Consider the following 16,269-nt stretch of genomic DNA (forward strand, 5'->3'; position numbering starts at 1 on the left):
AGGGCTCAGACTGGAAGCCAGTTCCCCTGGGGTGGGGGGGGCGCTAAATGACGCAAGCGTGGGTCCCGAGCAACCGACACTGACACCACGGACCGCTCCCTCGGAAGCAAGGTGTCTCCTGAGCAAGGGACTCTTTCTCTCGAGCCCTGAAAGCCCCGCGCCGCCCTATACCAAGGGCGCCTGCGCGGCTCCCCCGACGCAGACCAGCATCCTGGGCTTTCCCCCAAAGCCGCGCAGTGGGGCGGGGCCTGGCTCCAAAGCCGCCAACCAGGCGCGCCCGGCCCAGCTGACGTCAGCGAGTTGGACGGGTCGGGGAGGAGTGGAGTTGGCCTGGAAGGTAGGGCGTCTCACCCCCAGGGGAAGGGAGGAGGTGGGAGAATTGGGAGAAGAGGGAGGGAGGAAAAAGGCAGGCGGGGACGGGAAGTGAGCCCGCGGCAGTCTGACTCAGGTCAGTCTGGACAGCCGTGGGGAGGGGAAACGGGGTACCAAGTTATTTACCTGCTTGAAACTTGGCATTCAAGGCGCCTGCCTCCATCTCCGTCCTAATCTCCCTGCCATGTCCGGGACCCTCCTGCAGAACTACTTATAGACTCCTCCAAAGGCCAGGCTAATCCATGCCTGTGTGCCTTTGGGTACACAGTTCTCTGCCTGAATTGCTTTTCTCTGGCTTATCTAGCTTGAGGCTTCCTTAAAAATGTCACCTTCTCCATGAAGTATTTCCCAGTCCAGACATAATTACTCTTATCTCTGTGCTAAAATCCACAGATGTCTACGGTAGACGAGAATGGCCGTTTATCACTTTAGTACAGTGCTTGCAAACTTCAGGCTCCATCAGAATTACCCAGAAGGCTTGTTAAAGCACAGGCTGCTGACTCCAGAGTTTCTGATTCTATTCTGGTCTGGGCTGGTGTTGGAGGAAGAATCGAGAGGGCATGACCACTGATTGACCCACCAGCTGGACTCAGGCAGTCTCAGGCTCCTCCCACACCCTTTGTCTTTGGAATGTAGGCTCAGCCTACTTTCCCACAGTGGTAGCTGTTTCAAGGACGTAGCCTTGAGAGAGAAAGGTGTTTTCGAGACTATCTGGACTGAATATATGACTGAATCCAGTTAAGGTCTGTTTAACTTTAAGGTTTTGGTGGGCAGGTACAGGGATCTATTCGTCTTGCAGGCGCCAAAGACAAGCCTCAGAAGTAAGTACCCTTGCTTATTAAATCTGCCACCTACCAATCTGGAGTGGTCTGCCTCTTTCTTTGGTCTCTCCCTGCCCTCTGGGTATGGGACCAGTTTGTGAACGTACAGGTAGGGCCAAGAATTTTCACTCCAAACCAAGTTCCCAGGTGTTGTTGATGCTGCTAGTCCAAGGATCACACTTTGAGAACCACTGGTTTAGTGCAAGAAATCATCATGCCTGGGTACGATCAGTGCTTATTTGTTAATTCACTCAATAAATGTCTCCTTTGGGCCTGCTGTGTGCCAGCCGGGACCAGGGGTTGAGTATTCAGTGTAAGCAAAGCAGACATTTCCGTGTCCCCACTGGGGGACACGGAAATTAAGCAAATAAACATACTATTATATTAACAAATTGTGATAAACACTCTAAAGGAAAAGAAAAAGAATATCATGAAAAAGAATAGTAACAAGAACCTATTTTATATTTTTCCTATTTTTTTTAAAGGGGAGAGCACAAACGCAGTCCCCCACAACCACAAATTATGCAACTGAGTTTCTTTCACACATTTTAGGAAATCGCAAGGGTCGGAGTGCACTCGGAGTGCAACGGAGGAGCGTCGCCCTGGGAAATACCACCTTCTTGATCGTGGTATTTCCTATGCCAGGTAAGTATACAATAACCTATTTTAGATTGAGTGGTCAGGTAAGGCTTCTGGGGGAAAAGGGGCATTCACAGAGGCGTATTTTAAACAAACTCCTATAGGGTGGACTTATTGCACAGTATTATGACCTATTTTTAAGTTGTCCAGCCTAACACTAGACTATGTTCTCCTTGAAAGCTAAACTCTTGTCCTGTTAATATTTTGCCGGGACTTCCTTGGTGGCGTAGTGGTTAAGAATATGCCTGCCGGGCTTCCCTGATGGCGCAGTGGTTGAGAGTCCACCTGCTGATGCAGGGGACGTGGGTTCATGACCCGGTCCGGGAAGATCCCACATGCCGCAGAGCGGCTGGGCCCGTGAGCCATGGCCGCTGAGCCTGCGCGTCCGGAGCCTGTGCTCCGCAACGGGAGAGGCCACAACAGTGAGAGGCCCGTGTACCGCAAAAAAAAAAAAAAAATAGAATCCGCCTGCCAAGGCAGGGGACATGGGTTTGAATCCTGGTCCGGGAAGATTCCACATGCCACGGAGCAACAAAGCCCATGCCTCACAACCACTGAGCCTGTGCTCTAGAGCCCGTGAGCCACAACTACTGAAGCCCACATGCCTAGAGCTCGTGCTCCACAACAAGAGAAGCCACTGCAATAAGAAGCCCGCGCACTGCAACGAAGAGTAGCCACCGCTCATTGCAACTAGAGAAAGCACGCGCACAACAACGAAGACCCAACGCAGCCAAAAATACATAAATAAATAGTTATTTTTTAAAAAGACAAAAAAAAATATTTTTGCCTTCAGTGTGCTGCAGAGAGTAGGGCCTGGATAGATAACATAAGAATGGATGGAAAGATGGAGGGAACATTGGAAGAATGAACAAATGAATGAATAAAATGTCAGATGATGTATGCATGTGTGCATGGGTAGATGGATGGTTGGATGAAAGGATAGATGGTGGATGGATGGATAACTGTCTCTGGCATCAACACAGAGAACCAGGATTCTCTACCTACCAGTGAGGCCAGAGTAGAAACTGATAGAAACTTAGCTGACTCCTTTACTGTATTTCAAAATCCTGTTCATCATTTAAGGTGACCACAAATGGCCCCTTCTCCCCAGAGCTCCCTTGATTATCATTGCTCAGCCTCACTCCCCACATGAATGCGTTTTATCATCTCTCACACTCCCGCACATGCCACACTTACTTCAACACATGCAGCTGCCCTATGCTTGCCACTTACCACCTGTGTGCAAGTTTCTTCTGTGTCAGACTCAGAAGGGAAAAGGACTGGGGGGGGAGGAAGAGGAGAAAGTTTTTCTCCTGGCTCTGAGCTAAAGAAGGCACAGAGCACAGAGGGTGGTGAGGAGATTCTTACTCTGATAATTTCTCACATGACTTCAAAAAAAAAGCACTTTAAATGACACATTTCCTCTAAATATGTGTCTTAGGCTCCTAAGAGGGACATAGTTTATTCAGAGATTCAATTTGAGTTAAATAAGGAGAAGGAAATCACCCAGGGCCCCTCTGGGGTGTTTAAAAATGGAAAGTGAAAAGAAAATTATGTAGAGACGAGTTCCTTCCGTTTGAAAGCTCTCCAACCAGGGATGAAAGTTCAACTGGCTCTGCAGGCTTCAGACTTCCATACACTTGTTTCCAGCCCCATGGAAGCTCTTAGCCACCCAAGCCTGTCCTCCTATGCCAAAGGAACTTGACTTCAGAAGGGAATTTCCAAAGGATTTACAGGTGGGAAAAGAGCCCCTCTGCAACCAAAAGAGGGCAGAACAGAGAATCTAGGACATGAAATTCCCCAGAGATTGAAATAAAATACTTCTCAACTGTGAAGGACTTGAACAGAATACTCTCAAAAGAGGACAAGAGATAACAGGTGTAGGATGAACGTCCAACCCCAATATTGACTAAAGAAGTGTAAAGAAAGCAAGATTTCCTAGGTATGCGCACACATGCATGCACACATTTCAAACTGTAATACTCCAAGTCAGGATGTCCTGAAATGGCCTCTAGTGGGACTGTAATTGGTACATTTCTGAAGTTATTGGGCAGTAAGTAGGTCTCAAATGTCTATAAAATGTTCATGCTCTTCCCCCCAAAAAAGCGGAGGATGCAATTTGACACCAATTTATTTCCAAATCTGATCATATATCCTAAAGGAATCACTTGAAATACAAAACAACAACAAAAAGAACACTAAACACAAAGACATTCATCTCTGTGTTACATAAATTAGTGAAAGGCTGGAAACAGCCCAAAAGTCCAGCAACTAAAGAATGGTTGTTGGACTTCCCTGGTGGTACAGTGGTTAAGAATCCGCCTGCCAATGCAGGGGACACGGGTTCGAGCCCTGGTCCAGGAAGATCCCACATGCCATGGAGCAACTAAGCCTGTGCGCCACAGCTACTGAGCCTGTGCTCTAGAGCCCATGAGCCACAACTACTGAGCCCACACGCCACAACTACTGAAGCCCGTGTGCCTAGAGCCTGTGCTCCACAACAAGAGAAGCCATCGCAATGAGAAGCCTGCACACCACAACGAAGAGTAGCCCCCGCTCGCCACAACTAGAGAAAGCCCACACGCAGCAACAAAGACCCAATGCAGCCAAAAATAAAATATTAATTAATTAATTTTTTTTTAAAAGTGCTGGCTCAGTAGTAAATATGCTGTTTATTTATGAAGGAAGGAAGGAAGGTTGGTTGTTGGTTGGACATTTATAGAATTCGATATATCCATGTCCAATTATGTGTTCTTCAGGGTTCTTCCTTGGGGAATGTGCTAACAGTGATGTTGTGTAGGATGTAGGCTGCAGGTCCTTCAGGAGAACACCCTGACTGAGTCCCTCGAGTCCAAAACCTGTTTCTCAGCTCCTCAGGGTCAGAACCTTACTTCTTACTGCACCACATAAGAGCAAATTCTTGGTGACAGACTTTCACTAATAACACCCATGGCTGATAACATCAAAGGCTGATTTATTAGATTATGGTGGATGATATCCCTTTTCAAACATCAGAATACGTAGCCACTGCCCGAAATCTGTCCCTCATCTGGTTTTGTGTAGATGGGAGGAAACATCAGAAGGTTTCTTGGTGAGCTGCATGTTTGAATAAAAGAAAATGGGTAGTCTTGAGGAGTATTTTTTCAAACCATGGTGAAGCTTGATGAAATGTCCTTGATCTATAGGACAGATAATTTCTCTAATGACTAAGATGCTTGTTTCTCTCCCCTGGAGAGCCCAAAGGCTGCTTGGTGACCAGCTGGCTTTCTTGCACCTGCCTGTCCATGCTCACTGCTTCTCTTTTTATGAATGCAGTTCCATTCTCAGCACAGGTGACTGACCAATTCAGGGGTGGCGCCAGCTGGATCAGTCATCGTCCCTCCTATGGGCATATGGAGTTGGGATTGTGCTAGTTCTCAATCTATTGCCTCTCAGTTCCAAATTCAATCTTCATTGTCTGCCCTGCAGAAATGTAGTGGATCATCTCAAAATTTTTCCTTTGCAAGCTGACAGATGTTAAGCTTTGTCAGTAGAGGGCACTGGAGAGACACTGTAGGAGGGATTTTCCTTCCGGATTCCGGTGTGCTCTGCTCAGCAGGCCCCTATGGCAGGCAGCACCAGGCTCCTACAGCCTGGACAGCTTCTCCAGTATCCAGCTCCTGCGATGCAAGTGACTTGTCCTGCATCAGCTTCCTGCAGGACAAATGGCTTCTTTAGCATCCAACTCCTACAGTGCACAGTGGCCAGCATCATCCAAACGCCCCAGCTTCCCCTCGCACTACTGCTACAGGTGGTTTTGTAAAAGAGAGACCCCAGTAAATACATCCCAAGCACTCTAGAGGGTGGATTTCCAGCATATTCTGTTCTGCCAGTGCAGCACCATAGTGACTTCTCTGTCATCCTGTGAACCACAGCTACACCCTCTCCTACAAGGTCTGGGTCTTAGCTATGAGGGTGGGATGGCGGTGTGGGTTGCCTCAGCCCTAGGGGGAGCAGCCGCTCCTTGCAGCTGCTGTTCCTATACTCCTGAAGTCCACTGGGCCTTGGGAGACTCTCTAGTACCCTAATAATCCTGATAATTAATGTCTCCCTCTTTTTTTTTTTTCAGTTTAATCTAGCTCTGGTGTGTTTTTGTAACTTATAAACAAAAGAGACTTAACTTGGGAATCCCTGGCAGTCCAGTGGTTAGGACTCTGTGCTCTCACTGCCCAGGGCCCGGGATCAACCCCTAGTCGGGGAACTCAGATCCCACAAGCTGAACGGCACGGCAAAAAAGAAAAGAGAGAGAGACTTAACTAATACAATTGGACTCTGGGAGACCCTGTACCTCTTCTCATTATATATTAACTTCAGTAGAAAATTTAGAGTTTGAAAGATGTCCCCATTTGAAAAAACATTATTTATAAAAGTGAAAATAAGAAGCAACTTGGAAGTCCAATAATAGATAGGATTTGAAAAGTATTAATGCGACTGTTTCTTTTGGTTTTTTCCTCCTCAGCACAAATCACGTGGGCTAGTTATTCTTCACTTGCCCCTTCAAATCCTTTGTCCACCGTCTTCCACTCTCCCTGTATACTGGGAGGTTGACCTCTGCAGTATACTTGTTCCCCTGCCTTCCCATTCAGTTGGGCCAATGGGAGGCCCTGAAAAGAGATAGAGGGCAGGTGGAGAGAGATGTCAGAGTCATTTCTCCCCTAGTTCCCTCTCAGCCAGACCACGCAGGAGGCCATGGCTGCATCCCTCCTCCTAAATCCCCGTGCGACGGTCTCGCTCACACAGCTGCAGCTTTTGCTGTTGCTCCTAGGACTAGGGGTGGTAACGCCCTCACACATTTCTGGTCCTGAGTGCTTCGCCATTTCTTACGTGTTACCCTAGGCTTGCTGGCATCTTTGTAGGTAGTCCCATTATGAAACTCTTCAGTGACTGCGTTGAGTAAGCCATCTGTTTTCTGCTGAGACCCTGGCCAATTCCGTATCCATGAGAAGGCAGGAGGAGCAGGGGTTAGAATTTGTTACAGAAAAGATGCAAAGAGGAAGACTGAGGTTTCTGACATGCAAAATGGGATCACATAGAAAGATAAAACCCTTAAAGGCAGGCTATTCAAATTATTTCTTCAGATTATTCTTTAGTTAGACCCACTGTTAATTTTCCCTATTAAGGAGGTAGGAAGTTGTGCAGGAGACTAGATCAGCTAGAGACGAAGAATATAGAAAACACAGTTTTTCTGCACATTCCCAGTCGAAGTGTGATATAAATCTGTAACCACTACAGGGACATAGCTAACTAAATTATATACGGGTAGGATGGAATATTAATGATGATTACAGCAAATGAGTAAGAGCTTATAATGTACTGCCAAGTGAAAAAGGAAGGCATGAAACTCATAGTCAGTATGATCTCAGCTATGTTAAATATGTACACAGATACGCATAGGGGGAAAAAAAACTTGGAAGGAATTCACCAAAATGTCTAAAGAGGTTGCCTTTAGGTGGTGGGATTAAAGGTGGTGTCTATTTTTTTATTTATATTTTCCAATTTTTCTACAATGAGCATGAATTACTTTTGCAGCCAGAATTTTATTTGGTTTTTTTAGAGCACACATACATCATCCTCTGCTCACGTTATCAGGAACAAACCAGACTGACCCTGGCAAGTCCCAGCCAAGGAATCCGCCCCCAGATATGCCTTGGCCTGGTTCCTGTCAGGAACCTCAGCAAATAACTCTATAAGTTAACCCTTTCTTCAGAAAAGAGTAGGAGGTGGTGAGGCAGGTACCCTTCTGAGGAGGTTGCCTGCAGGAGCAGGGTTGCTACAACAGATCCAGGTGTCCTGAGCACCTACCGTGGAGCTATGGGGAGCCCTTAGTCTTACAGTCAGGGTTAGGTTGGGCCACCTGTAGTGGGCTGCTGGGAAACAAAGTGAGTCACAAGTAGTCCTGTCCTTGGGGAACAAACAGGGACTTTTCCAACAGTGACAGGCACAGGGTATGAATGGTGTCCTTGGAGAGTAGAAAACACAATAGGGCCAGCTTCATCAGAACTGGATGGAGTTATGTAAATTGATCCCTCTTCCCACCCAGGTGAATGTGGTCTTGCCTTTGGGCCTTTCTGTGGGCCCTTCCCTCTGCTTCAAATGCCACCTCCCTATCCCATCTCTGTCTACTGCTGCCTGACTTACCTTTGGAATATCTAGGTAGAATAGCAAGAAGTCTTCATCCTGGTGTATTCAGGCACTGGGTGCTCACCTCATCTCTTCTGGCCCCTGGAGGGTGCACAGAGGCACCCCCTACTGGGAGATGCATCACACATAAGACCTCCTAAGGGCAGGGGCAGTGCTGGTGTTGGTATTTTGCTGTTTTGTTTTGTTTTGCTGTTGTAGGGGAGAAAAAATAATGTTTTCTCTACCCTTCTGAGTTCTTAGCTGAGACCCCTGTAATAAAAGACAGATTAACAAGAGAAAAACAAACAGAAGTTGATTAACCTGTATACCTCATTGGAGATACCCAGGGGGAAGTGAATAACGAATGCCCTGAGGTGGCTTAGAATTCAGGATTAAATACCATCTTAATAGGGAAGGGGTGGGGGTTTGGCAGGGAATGGAGGACTCTCAGGTGAGAAGAAATGATTTTAAGGATAGATGAATGGGCCCCTTAGATTGAAGGTATAGTAGTTCATGACAAAGCTTATCTTCTGGGTGTGCTATCAACTTCTAGTCTCCTCTCTTCCCTAGTTGATGATACCACCGGGGAGGGACTCTATGACAAATGAGTTCTTCTGGAAGATCTATCCTTAGGCAGATAAGGAGAGTTCAGAGAAAGCCTCTCCCTACATTTGCTATTTTTCAAGTGCTTACACCTCAAAATAATCAATTTATCAAAGCATTTATTTGGGGGTGGCATATTCTGCTCCCCTTCATTGTGGTTATTTATGTTGTGGTTTTCGGTTTCCTTCCCCTTAGTTACCCCCACCCTGGGCTAGTCGCCCTCCACCCATCACAGCCTAGTCTGTGGGAAAAGCCATCCCCCGGGTCCTCACCAGGGCCCCTAGCAAAGGCCCAGCCTGCCCTCAGTCTCACTGTAGCCTACAGAGCTCCCCCCACCAGTGCCCAGGGCTACACCCAGACAAGCGCATGACCTGTGGAGGGAAAGAGATTGCAAAACTGGGCCACCTGCTCAGTGTCGAGGTGTGCTCGCCCTGAACTTCTTTCCTTCCCAGTGGGTCGGGCTGCCGTGAACCCTCCCTGTACCTCCTCCCTCAACAAATGTTGAGGATCAAGAGGAAGAAGCTAAAAGTTCCTGAGCCCTGAGCCCTGAACCCTGGGCTCTGTGGCTCTGTGGCTCTGTGGCTGGTCATTTGTCTGGTCCAGAGCAGAGATGGTATCTCTGGGAGGGTAACGGGAAGTACCCCCTTCCCCTCCAAACCCTACTCTTTCCCTTCCTTCCAGTCAAACCCATTATGCCTACCCAGTCATGGCAGACATCTAGGCAGGAAGGACCACAGGTATGGCCTCATTACCCGTCCCTGCTACCGGATGACATGCCTGTAGCCTTACCTGCTGAATCAGTCATTGCTGGGTGAGGGTGAGGAGAGGAAAGAAGACACTCGTTGCCTCTGCCCATCTTCCCTTCTTATCCTGTCTGACTGGCCTGGCCTGGAGGCTGCTAGGTCAGCCTTTGGCCAAGACATCACACAGAACTGCATTTTGTTTCTGTATACTTTCTTGTCAGACAGTGTGCTCATTTTAAGGCAGTGCTTCTCAAACAGTAATGTACAAAAAGATCCGTTGGAGATCTTGTTAAAGCACAGGTTCTGACTTGGTAGTTCCAACGTGGAACCTGAGATTCTGCCTTTCTAACAAGCCCCTGACACTGTAAGGATTAAGGGACTCGATCTTGTATTCTAGGCTTAGCGAGGTATTGCCTGATCTGTGAAGGTTATCAGAGCTCCAGTGTCAGAATTAATCACTGGGTTCCACTGTTTCCCCAACATCTGGCTCAGACCTTCACATATCTACTGACACAATCTGATTCATCTGTCTGCCGGGGGGGCTGCTGGGACGAGTAATCTTTGTAGTCCTCATACTAGGATGGTGGATGCCCAACAGTGTTTTGAATAAATGAATGAACACATTAATGGCTTTTGAAGGCAATTTACAAAAGATGTAGGTTGTTAATAGCTAAGACAACATTTCCCAAACTGTGTTCCTTGGGACACCAGCTCTGGGGGTGTTAATACTGATAAATATTTGTTAAACAATGGAGGAGGAATGGGAAAGTTCTGTAGTCAATCTGGGAAATGCTAGGTTAAAAATAGACATCTGAGGGAGTTCCCTGGCAGTCCAGTGGTTAGGACTCTGCACTTTCACTGCCATGGCCTGGGTTCAATCCCTAGTCAGGGAAGATCCTGCATGCCGTGCAGCACGGCCAAAAAAAAAAAAAAAAAGACATCTGAGGAGTTGCATCCCTCCTCCAAAATTCCTGTGCAACGGTCTCGCTCGCACAGCTGCAGCTTTTGCTGTTGCTCCTAGGACTAGTGGTGGTAACGCCTTCACACATTAAAGACACCTCAATGTCTTTAATAATCTAATGGGCATTGCCAGTGTCCGAGACAGGGATTCAGTAGGCAGTGTTGCCCTCACTTATTTGACCACAGAGAACGTTTCTTTTTTCTTTTTTTTGACCATGCTGCTTGGCTTGCAGGATCTTAGTTCCCTGATCTGGTATTAAACCGGGCCCTCAGCAGTGAAAGTGCTGAGTCTTAATCACTGGACCGCCAGGAAATTCCCACACAGAGAAATTTCCTGAGAAAGTTACAGTGCTAGTGTGCTGAGGAATATAGGGGACAGTCATCACTCTGGGTGCTTATCCAGGACTGTAGATAAAAATTGTTACAAAAGAGATCTAGAGAGAGACTTCCCTGCTGGCGCAGTGGTTGAGACTCTGAGCTCCCAATGCAGGGGGCCCAGGTTCGATCCCTGGTCAGGGAACTCGATTCCACATGCATGCCGCAACTAAGGAGCTGGCAAGCCGCAACTAAGGAGCCCACCTGCCACAACTAAGACCCAGTGCAAACCAATAAATAAATAAATAAAGAGAGAGATCTAGAGAGAGGAGGGGAGAGGATGTGAGAACTAAAAAGAGAGACCCACTTTTTCTATTCCCCTTGCAGACTGGGTCAACAGACTCTTAAGATCTTATCAGCCGCTGTGGGGTTCTACCTGCTCTTCTGGATTCCTCCGGGAGCAGACACAAGGAGAATTCTGACTCCCTCTTCCTCCTCTGATGCACTTTAGTGTCTGAGACAGGGAAGCCAGGAAACCTAGCAAAGACTATTTGGTGCTTAGTCCACTAAGAGGCTAAGGGCTCTGGTAAGTATCTCCAGAAAGAACGTTATTCCAGCTAGAAAGCAGGGACGGACATTTTTTAAATGACCATGTAATACAAGTCTGTAGTTGAGATTAGGGTTGAAATAAACTGACAGAAAGAAAGGTGCGGGGGGGGGCTTCCCTGGTGGTGCAGTGGTTAAGAATCTGCCTGCCAATGCAGGGGACACGGGTTCGAGCCCTGGTCCGGGAAAATCCCACATGCCGCGGAGCAACTAAGCCCGTGCGCCACAACTACTGAGCCCGCACGCCTAGAGCCCATGCTCCGCAACAAGAGAAGCCACCACAATGAGAAGCCCACCTACCACAATGAAGAGTAGCCCCCTCTCGCTGCAACTAGAGAAAAGCCAACGCGCAGCAACAAAGACCCAATGCAGCCAAAAATAAATAAATAAATTTATTAAAAATCAAAAGTTGGGGGGGGAGAGTCTAGCAAAAGGGTTCCAAGTGAATCCCAGAGTTTGTTTACCATAAAACAGTGGTTCCCAACTGGAGGTGATTTGCCCCCCTCATTGGACATTTGACAATGTCTGGAGACATTTGGTTGTCACAAACAGGGAGGAGGAATGCTACTGGCATCTAGTGGGTAGTAGCCAGGGACATCCTATAATGCACAGGACAGCCCTCTACAGCAAAGAATTATCAGGCCCAAAATGTCAATAGTGCCACTGTTGAGAAAACTTCTTGTTCTAAAACATCACCTGTAATTTAAAATTTAGAATGTTGCTTATATTCAGCTGTTTTACCACAAAGAATCAGGATAATCCACGATTATCAATTTGGAGGTTCAAATCTTAGTCAACAGGGACTTCCCTGGTGGCTCAGTGGTTAAGAATCTGTCTGCCAATGCAGGGGACATGGGTACGATCCTTGGTGCGAGAAGATCGCAGAGCAACCAAGCCCGTATGCCACAGCTACTGAGCCTGTGCTCTAGAGCCCGCAAGCCACAACTACTAAGCCCATGCGCCACAACAAGAGAAGCCACCACAATGAGAAGCCCGTGCACTACAACGAAGAATAGCCCCTGCTCGCCGCAACTAGAGAAAGCCCGCATGCAGCAACGAAGACCCAACACAGCCAGAAATAAAATAAATGAAAAAATAAATTATATATAAGAAAATCTTAGTCAACAATACTATTTTGTAAATTTAAACGACATCACAAAGAGCACTACACATTTTGCAGAGAGACATACAAATAAAACGACTCACAGCAAAAACAAAAAACAAAAAATGACTCACAGCATACATTTCCTTTAATTTAAAAGTTTGGGATGTTGCCTGGATTCAGCTGTTTTAGCACAAAGAATTTTGGGGGAATTTATGAAGTAGAGGGGATAAAAATGTACAAATAAATAAATATTATGAGTGGAGCTGGGAAGGACCCCACTCCTGGCTATATCATTAGAGAAATTCTTACACAGGTGCATAAAGAACATGTAAGAGGATATTTTTTTTTTTTAAATATTTATTTATTTTTTATTTTATTTTTTTTTATTTTTTTATTTTTTTTAAACATCTTTATTGGGGTATAATTGCTTTACAATGGTGTGTTAGTTTCTGCTTTACAACAAAGTGAATCAGCTATACATATACATATGTTCCCATATGTCTTCCCTCTTGCGTCTCCCTCCCTCCCACTCTCCCCATCCCACCCTTCCAGGCTGTCACAAAGCACCGAGCTAATATCCCTGTGCCTTGCGGCTGCTTCCCCCCAGCTATCTACCTTACTACGTTTGTTAGTGTGTATATGTCCATGACTCTCTCTCGCCCTGTCAAAACTCACCCTTCCCCCTCCCCATATCCTTAAGTCCGTTCTCCAGTAGGTCTGCGTCTTTATTCCTATCTTACCCCTAGGTTCTTCATGACATTTTTTTCCCTTAAATTCCATATATATGTGTTAGCATACGGTATTTGTCTTTTTCTTTCTGACTTACTTCACTCTGTATGACAGATTCTAGGTCTATCCATCTCATTACAAATAGCTCAATTTCATTTCTTTTTAAGGCTGAGTAATATTCCATTGTGTATATGTGCCACATCTTCTTTATCCATTCATCCGATGATGGGCGGTAAGAGGATATTTTATCACAAAGTTATTTGTGGTGATTGGAGGGCTGGACACAATGAGGCATCCATCACTGGAATGTTCTGTCACAGTAAGGAGCAATGAGCTAGATGGACACACAACAGAGTAAATAGATCTTTAAAACACGGTGCTGAATGGGGCAGGGGGAGGGTAAGAAATACAAAGAGACCTCCAGCACAATACTACTGATTGAAATTTAAAATTCATGCTTACAGAACTGTGCCTCATGCTTTCAAGAACACTCACTAATAGAATGATTTACAAATCTTAGGCATTGCACACACTTTACAGTTGGACTCTTAGAAATTAGTTTCCACTGCCACCTGGTGATAGCAATCCAAAATTGAGGCATAGGGACTTCCCTCGTGGCACAGTGAGTGGTTAAGCATCCGCCTGCCAAGGCAGGGGACATGGATTCAAGCCCTGGTCCAGGAAGTTCCCACATGCCACAGAGCAACTAATCCTGTGCGCCACAACTACTGAGCCTGTGCACCACAACTACTGAAGCCCACATGCCTAGAGTCCGTGCTCAGAAGCAAGAGAAGCCACCGTAATGAGAAGGCCACACACCTCAATGAAAAGCAGCCTCCGCTCGAGGCAACTAGAGAGAAAAGCCCTCGCGCCGCAATGAAGACCCAACGCAGCCGAATAAATAAATAAATAAATTGAGGCTTAATTCAGTTTTTTTTAGAGATATAATTTATATACTATGAAATGTACAGATCTTAAATGTTTAAATTGATGAATTTTGACAATTGTATACTTCAGTGTGATCACTCTAAACAATATATAGAACATCGCCATCACCCCAGAAAATTCCCTTCTGCCCTTCCCAGGAAATCCTCCCCACACCCTTCCCTAAAAGCAACACTGACCCATTTCTGTCTGTTTCTATAAATAAGCTTTGCCTGTTGTAGAACTTCATATACATGGAATTATACAGTGTGTACTCTTTTATGTTTGCCTTCATTTGGGAAGTATCATGTTTTTGATTCATTCATGTTATAGCACATATAAAGAGTTAATTCTTTTTTTTTTTTTTTTTTTTTTTTTTGCGGTATGCGGGCCTCCCAGCGCTGCGGCCTCTCTCGTTGTGGAGCACAGGCCCTGGACACATAGGCCCAGCGGCCATGGCCCACGGGCCCAGCCGCTCCGTGGCGCGTGGGATTCCCCCGGACCGGGGCACAAACCCGCGTCCCCTGCATCAGCAGGCGGACTCTCAACCACTGCGCCACCAGGGAAGCCCCAGAGTTAATTCATTTTTATTGCTGAATAGTATTCTATTGTATGGATGTTTCACAGTTTTTCTATTCATCAGATGAGGGACATTTGGGTTGTTTCCACTTTGGGGCTACTACAAATAAAGCTGCTATGAATATTTATGCATATGTCATTGTGTGGACATATGTTTTTATTTATCTTGGGTGGAATTGCTGGGTCATAAGGAAGATGTATGTGTAATTTTTTAAGAAACACCCAAAATAATGCTCCAAAGCAGTTGTATCATTCTGCATATTCACCAGCAACTGTTTACAAAGATGAACTACACTAGTTTATTCTCTTTAATTGCTGAGTACTATCCCATTGTAAGATTATAGCCTGGTCTCAGACTTACAGCCTCCAGAATGGTAAGAAAATAAATTCCTGGGGCTTCCCTGGTGGCACAGTGGTTAAGAATCCGCCTGCCAATGCAGGGCACACGGGTTCGAGCTCTGGTCCTGGAGGATCCCACATGCTGCGGAGCAGCTAATCCTGTGTGCCACAACTACTGAGCCTGCACCCTAGAGCCTGTGAGCCACAACAATTGAGCCTGTGTGCCACAACTACTGAAGCCCACACACCTAGAGCCCGTATTCCTGCAACAAGAGAAGCCACCGCAATGAGAAGCCCACGCACTGCAACAAAGAGTAGTCCCTGCTCGCCGCAACTAGAGAAAAGCCCACGCACAGCAATGAAGACCCAACACAGCCAAAAATAAATAAATAAATTTATTAAAAAATAAATTCCCGTTGTTAAAAAAAAATGTACAACCCAATTTATTTAAATGGGTAAAAGGGGCTTCCCTGGTGGCGCAGTGGTTGAGAGTCCGCCTGCCGATGCGGGGGACACGGGTTCGTGCCCCGGTCCTGGAGGATCCCACATGCCGCGGAGCGGCTGGGCCCGTGAGCCATGGCCGCTGGGCCTGCATGTCCGGAGCCTGTGCTCTGCAGCGGGAGGGGCCACAACAGTGAGAGGCCTGTGTACAAAAACAAACAAACAAACAAACAAAAAAAAAAAAAAAAAAAATGGGTAAAAGGCTTGAACAGACCCTTGAAGATGTGCAAATAGCCGAAAAGCACATGAAAAAGCGTCCAACTCATTAGTCTTTAGGGAAGTGCAAATTAAAACCACAATGAGAGCTTCCGGGAAGATGGCGGAAGAGTAAGACGCGATCACCTTCCTCCCCACAGATACACCAGAAATACAACTACACGTGGAACAGCTCCTACAGAACACCTACTGAACGCTGGCAGAAGACCTCAGACCTCCCAAAAGGCAAGAAACCCCCCATGTACCTGGGTAGGTCAAAAGAAAAAAGAATAAACAGAGACAAAAGGATAGGGACGGGACTTGCACCAGTGGGAGGGAGCTGTGAAGGAGGAAAGGTTTCCACACACTAGGAAGCCCCTTCGCGGGCGGAGACTGCGGGTGGCGAAGGGGGAAAGCTTCGGAGCCGCGGAAGAGAGCACAGTAACAGGGGTGCGGGGGGCAAAGTGGAGAGATTCACACACACAGGATCGGTGCCGACCGGCACTCACCAGCCCGAGAGGCGGGGCGGGCGGGGCTGGGAGCTGAGGCTCCGGCTTCGGTAGGAGGCAGGGAGAGGACTGGGGTTGGCTGCGTGAACACAGCCTGCAGGGGGTTAGTGCGCCACGGCTGGCCGGGAGGGAGTCCGGGGAAAAGTCTGGACCTACTGAAGAGGCAAGAG

The 16,269-nt window shown here is 46.8% G+C and overlaps 1 long non-coding RNA gene and 1 other non-coding gene across 3 annotated transcripts; one reads left to right on the forward strand and one right to left on the reverse strand.

Annotated features, from left to right (window-relative positions):
• The first annotated feature begins 298 nt into the window (after positions 1–298).
• On the forward strand, positions 299–15,046 carry LOC116755359. 2 transcript variants are annotated; one of them, XR_004350337.1, is made up of 3 exons: positions 299–337; positions 1,746–1,838; positions 14,996–15,046. It is a non-coding gene; the product is annotated as an uncharacterized LOC116755359 (long non-coding RNA). The 2 variants fall into 2 exon arrangements; XR_004350336.1 differs by lacking the exon at positions 299–337 and adding an exon at positions 1,098–1,193.
• LOC116756229 lies at positions 1,676–1,846 on the reverse strand. Its single transcript, XR_004350597.1, has one exon. It is a non-coding gene; the product is annotated as a U1 spliceosomal RNA (small nuclear RNA).
• Positions 15,047–16,269: the final 1,223 nt, after the last annotated feature.

Source organism: Phocoena sinus, chromosome 6 (genome assembly GCF_008692025.1).
Source record: "Phocoena sinus isolate mPhoSin1 chromosome 6, mPhoSin1.pri, whole genome shotgun sequence".
In the NCBI taxonomy this organism is placed as follows: Eukaryota; Metazoa; Chordata; class Mammalia; order Artiodactyla; family Phocoenidae; genus Phocoena; species Phocoena sinus.